Source organism: Schistocerca piceifrons, chromosome 10 (assembly GCF_021461385.2).
Source record: "Schistocerca piceifrons isolate TAMUIC-IGC-003096 chromosome 10, iqSchPice1.1, whole genome shotgun sequence".
Classification (NCBI taxonomy): Eukaryota; Metazoa; Arthropoda; class Insecta; order Orthoptera; family Acrididae; genus Schistocerca; species Schistocerca piceifrons.
The window spans coordinates 83,271,478-83,276,769 of record NC_060147.1 but is presented as its reverse complement, the minus strand read 5'-3'; the positions used below and the strand labels follow the sequence as shown (position 1 = coordinate 83,276,769).

The following is a 5,292-nucleotide window of genomic DNA, read 5'->3' as shown; positions in this document are numbered from 1 at the left end:
CTTCTTCGGCGCTTTGAACGCGAAGGTGGCGGCTTCCTTGCGAGAATCGTTACTGGGGACGAAACCTGGGTTCACTTCCACAAACCGGAAAAGAAATGAGCGAGAAAGGAATGGCGCCATTCCTCATCACCAAAACAAAAGAAGTTTCGAACAGAACCATCAGCATGGAAGGTTATGCTGACTCTCTTTTGCGACGAAAAAAGCGTCATTTTGGAGCATTATGTGCCTAGAGGGACCACTGTCACCAGTGCATCATACACAGATCTCCTAAAAAGTCAGTTGTGGCCTGCAATGAAATTAATGCGACGTGGATTGCTGTCAGCAGGTGTCCTTTTGCAACATGACAATGCAAGGCCCCACACTGCCCGTACAACAGTTGCAACAATCACAGACTTGCATTTCGAGTGTCTTCCTCATCCACCATACTCACCAGACCTTGCCACAAGTGATTTCCATATGTTTGGACCACTCAAAGACGCAATAGGAGGAAAGAAGTTCCGTTCTGATGAAGAGTTACGCCACGTGGTGCATGAGTGGTTGCGCGGACTACCGAAAGAAATTTTTTCTAAAGGAATTTATGCACTTTGTAAGCGCTGGAGAACTTGCATTGAGCGTGGGGGAGATTATGTTGAAAAGTGATGCAGCTTTGTACCATTTCTGCACAATAAATAATATTTAAAAAAATATTTAAGGTTTTCATTTGACTCACCTTCTTGTATACTGACGCGCTAAAGCAATTGTTACAAGCAAGCGTATGAAAAAAAAGCACAATATGGCGGTGCGGTCGGCAGCGCCTATATAAGACAAGTGTCTGGCGCACGTATTAGGTCGGTTTGTACTGGTACAATGGCAAGTTCTGAAGATTTAATTGGGCTTGGACGTCATGTTACAGTCGGCGCACGAGCGAAGGGACACAACATCTCCGAGGTAGCGCTGATGTGTGGGATTTTTCCGTACCACCATTTCACGAGTGTACCGTGAATATTAGGAATGCTGTAAAATTTCAAATCTCCGATATCGCTGCGGCCGGAAAAAGATCCTGCAAGAACGGGACCAGCGACGACTGAAGAGAATGATTGGTGACAGAAGTGCAATCCTTCCTCAAATTGCCTGGTCGGACGAGTCTCGTTTCAAATTGTATGGAGCGGATGGACGTGTACGGGTATGGAGACAACCTCATGTAGCTATGGACCCTGCATGGCAGGAGGGGCTGTTCAAATGTTAAAGGTGATGCAGGCTCTGTAATGGTGTGGGGCGAGTGGAGTTGGAGTGATATGGGACCCCTGATACGCCTAGATGGGCAATGGCCTTGCCGCAGTGGATACACTGGTTCCCGTCACATCACCGAAGTTAAGCGCTGCTGGGCGTGGCCGGCGCTTGGATGGGTGACCATCCAGCGTCCATGCGCTGTTGCCATTTTTCGGGGTGCACTCAGCCTCGTGATGCCAATTGATGAGCTACTCGACCGACTAGTAGCGCCTCCGGTCACAGAAGCCCATCACAACGACCGGGAGAACGGTGTGCTGACCTCACGCCCTCCTATCCGCATCCTCATTTCGGATGACACGCCGGTCGGATGGTCGCGATGGGTCATTTGTGGCCTGAAGACGGAGTGCTATACGACTCTGACAGGTGGCACGAACATATGCATCTTGTCTGATCACCCTCATTCATTCTTGTCCATTGTGCATTCCGATGGGCAATTCCACCAAGACAATGCGACACCTCAAACGTCGATAATTGCTACAGAGTGCCTCCAGGAACCCTCTTGTGAGTTTAAACACTTCAGCTGGTCACCGAACTCCTCAGACATGAACATTGTTGAGCATATTTGGGATTCCTTGCAACGTGCTGTTCAGATCTTTATCCTCTCGTACTCTTACGACTTTATGGACAGCGCTGGAGGATCATGCTGTCAGTTCCCTCCAGCACTACTGTAAGTAGGCTGTTTAGGTTTTTATATTGGTAACGCCACGTAGCGGTCTGTATGAAAATCACTGACTGTGCTGTGTGCAGTCTGTGGCTGGGTGGCATTGTTGTAATATTCGCCATTGTAGTGTCGGGCTGTTGGCTGTTAACAGCGCGTAGCGTTGCGTAGCTGGAGGTGAGCCGCCAGCAGTGGTGGATATGGGGAAGTGAGATGGCGGATATTTGAGAGCGGATGATCTGGACGTGTGTCCATCAGAAACAGTACATTTGTAATGATGGATGTCATGATTTGCTATATATATTATGACTTTTGATCACTATTAAGATAAATACATTGTTTGTTATCTATCAAAATCTTTCATTTGCTAACTATGCCTATCAGTAGTTAGTGCCTTGTTTGAACCTTTTATTTAGCTGGCAGTAGTGGCGCTCGCTGTATTGCAGTAGTTTGAGTAACGAAGATTTTTGTGAGGTGAGTCATGAAAGGTATAGGTTATTGTTAGTCAGGGCCATTCTTTTGTAGGGATTATTGAAAGTTAGATTGCGTTGCGCTAAAAATATTGTGTGTCAGTTTAGTGTTGGTCAGCATAGTTAAAGAGCGAAATGTCTGAGTACGTTCAGTTCTTCTCAGCTGTTTGAAAATCAAATAATGTAAGAGATTTATCAGCACAGTAATTCATTAATTTTTCACTACTTCAGACATTAGTCGAGTCCATGCCACGTCACGGAACTTTTGAGCACTTGCGGGGACCCTACACTATGTAAGACACGTATACCAGTTTCTGTGGCTCTTCAGTGTATATATAATGGGAAAAACATAGTTACCAAAAGCTTCAAAATCTACTTTTCCGAGTTTTTTCAAACTGCGTGACTGTAATAAACATTTAGACAGATAGAGAGTACATACAGTGCAATGCTGTTAGCAGCCAGGAAAGATCTATTTACGCGTTATCGGTCTATGACAACAATACTGCTGCAGAATCTGAATTTTGAATAACAATAGTGAAGGGCCAACGTCAGAGAGTGGGGGACAAAATAAGATGGACAGTGGGGTGGGAGAAAATGAAGATAGAAAAGGGGAAGGAGGAGATGGAGATAGATAGATAGATAGAGAGAGAGAGAGAGAGAGAGAGAGAGAGAGGGGGGGGGGAGTGCAGTAAGAGATGGAGAGAGCGGGAGGAGAAGATTTATGGAGAAAGAAACGCAGGGAGGCGGGAAAGATGGGGAAGCAGAAGGAGACGGACAGAGAAAGGAGAAGGACGAGATGGACAGAGATAGGGGAGAGAAGGACGTTCATCCAATTCCCATTCGCATTAGAAACGGGTACTTTCTCTTTTCTTTCTTTCCCATGGAAGCAGACTGAGTCACAACGAAGCGAGGGCGGATGTAGCTGACATTGAATATTACCCTTCTTTGCCTACTCTTCTCAGATTTTCGAACATCTTGCATCACTTTACATTTTCGATCGCTTTTCCCATGTCGCCGGGCAAGGGAATTGCCACTGTGGATACACCGGTTCACATCAGATCACCGAAGTTAAGCGCTGTTGGGCGTGGCCGGCACTTGAATGGGTGACCATCCAGCAGCCTTGCGCTGTTGCTATTTTTCCGGGTGTACTCAGCCTCGTGATGCCAATTGAGGAGCTACTCGACCGAATAGTAGCGGCTTCGGTCAAGAATACCACCATAACGACCGGGAGAGCGGTGTGCTGACCCCACGCCCCTCCTATCCTCAACTGAGGATGACACGGCGGTCGGATGGTCCCGATGGGCCACTCGTGGCCAGAAGACGAAGTGTTTTTTTTCCCCCTCATGTCGCCGAATCGTATGAACGTGTCTTGTGCGACTACAATAACCATTTTCTAGAGGACGCACTCTGCAATAAGCACTAGTGATAAAGACTGCAACACCAATAACCTAGAGGGCTTCCGTAAAGCCTCGGCTGCTTCCAGGGAATCCGAGGTCCCCGGCGAGCCAGCGGGGGCCCAGAGCCGCTGCGTGTTGTCGCGGCGGACAGCTGATGGCGGCGGCCGACCATATATCACGGCTGTGCCCACAGTCACCTCAAGCGCTGTCGGCGCGCGGGTGACTCGGCGGATTCCGGGCGGCGCTGAGCCATGGTAGCCACCAGTTCTGTACGTCTGTCTGTCTGGAAGCGTGGCTCATCCTCGTGCGACCAGACGGCGGTGTTCCGGCCAGCGCCGTGGGAACCTCCGCATTGGAGAGGCGCTGGCGTCGCTTCCTGTTATTCCACTCGGAGGAGCCATGTCGTCAAATGAAACACAAAAAAAAGCTTAGCTTACATTTATCGCCCATCATTCGCCCGGCGCAAAGTCCCAACCGACTGTAGAAAACAGCAAGTGACTCCGATATACACTCTCCTCCCGCACAGGCCATGAAGGGGCAAAGGTACCGACCGGCCGCCGTGTCATCCTCAGGGCACAGGCGTCACTGGATGTGGATATGGAAGGACATGTGGTCAGCACACCGCTCTCCCGGCCGCAACTTCTCAATCACGAAGCTCCTCAGTTTGCCTCACAAGGGCTGAGTGCAGCCCGCTTGCCAACAGCACTCGGCAGACCGGATGGTCACCCATTCAAGTGCTAGCCCAGCCCGGCAGCGATTAACTCCGGTGATCTGATGGGAACCGGTGTTACCACTGTTGCAAGGCTGTTGGCGTCCTATATAGACGGTGGTCCATTGATAACGACCGGGCCAAATATCTCACGAAATAAGCATCAAACGAAAAAACTACAAAGAACGAAACTCGCCTAGCTTGAAGGGGGAAACCAGATGATGCTATGGTTGGCCCGCTAGATGGTGCTGCCATAGGTCAAACGGATATCAACTACGTTTTTTTAAATGGGAACCCCCATTTTTATTACATATTCGTGTAGTCCGAAAAGAAACTTAAATGTTTTAGTTGGACCAGTTTTTTCGCTTTGTGATAGATGGCGCTGTAATAGTCACAAACATATGGCTCACAATTTTAGATGAACAGTTGGTGACAGGTAGGTTTTTTAAATTAAAATGAATTGAACATTTTATTTCGGTTGTGATACATGTACCTTTGTGAACTTATCATTTCTGAGAGCGCATGCTGTTACAGCGTGATTACCTGTAAATACCACATTAATGCAATAAATGCTCAAAATGATGACCGGCATTTGGCAATACGTGTAACGATATTCCTCTCAACAGCGAATAGTTTGCCTTCCGTAATGTTCGCACACGCATTGACAATGCGCTGAAGCATTGGATAACGATAGCAAATATCCTTCAACTTTCCCCACAGAAAGAAATTCGGGGACGTCAGATTGGGTGAACGTGCGGGCAATGGTATGGTGCTTCGACAACTAATCCA

At 48.1% G+C, this 5,292-nt stretch overlaps 1 pseudogene; it reads right to left on the bottom strand.

Annotated features, from left to right (window-relative positions):
• Positions 1-4,488: 4,488 nt before the first annotated feature.
• On the bottom strand, positions 4,489-4,606 carry LOC124719231 (annotated as a pseudogene).
• Between the last annotated feature and the right edge of the window lie 686 nt (positions 4,607-5,292).